The sequence below is a fragment of the Vombatus ursinus genome, unplaced genomic scaffold (assembly GCF_900497805.2).
Source record: "Vombatus ursinus unplaced genomic scaffold, bare-nosed wombat genome assembly UNPS02014890.1, whole genome shotgun sequence".
NCBI classification, from domain to species: Eukaryota; Metazoa; Chordata; class Mammalia; order Diprotodontia; family Vombatidae; genus Vombatus; species Vombatus ursinus.
The window spans coordinates 554,538-555,016 of record NW_020954668.1 but is presented as its reverse complement, the minus strand read 5'-3'; the positions used below and the strand labels follow the sequence as shown (position 1 = coordinate 555,016).

Here is a 479-nt window from a genome sequence, read left to right as displayed (position 1 = left end):
AACCAAGGGCAGGTACCTGTTTAGATTCAGGGTTTAGAGGATGGGTTGGGCAGGGCAGACTTGGTACCCCAGGTTTAGGGATTTTGGGTTTCAAGGCAGGCTTCAATACTGTTTCTGTCTCGTTCTTTACAGGTTCTGGGAAGCCTTCTCTTCATCTGTGCTGCTTCCCTTGAATTTACAGACAAATGTCAGCCGGACTTGACCCCTTGTAATCAGTCATGTCCCCAATAAAACCTAAACACACTGATTTATTTATTGTACTGTCTACCTGGGCAGGGAGCAGGGAGAAAGAAGGAGAAGAACTCCAGCCAAACCACTTTTATGGCCCTGAAAACCCAAAGAAATTCAGGGCCCTTGTGAGGGATTCATTTTTATGCCTTAGGCCTACCTGATTTCATTCTGCTTCTTAGGGTACCAGTTGCATTTTCTGGTACCTTCTAATCCTTTCCTGGTCCTTGAATGCTTGAATTCATGACCTC

General features: G+C 45.5%; 1 protein-coding gene across 1 annotated transcript in view; it reads left to right on the top strand.

Moving 5' to 3' along the window:
• The window catches only part of CRIP1 (cysteine rich protein 1), a 4,387-nt gene extending 4,140 nt beyond the window's left edge, over positions 1–247 (top strand). The window contains exon 5 of the mRNA XM_027842820.1: positions 133–247. The gene's annotated coding sequence lies outside the window, so the exon portion shown is untranslated. The remainder of the gene's footprint in view (positions 1–132) is intronic.
• The last annotated feature ends 232 nt before the right edge of the window (positions 248–479 follow it).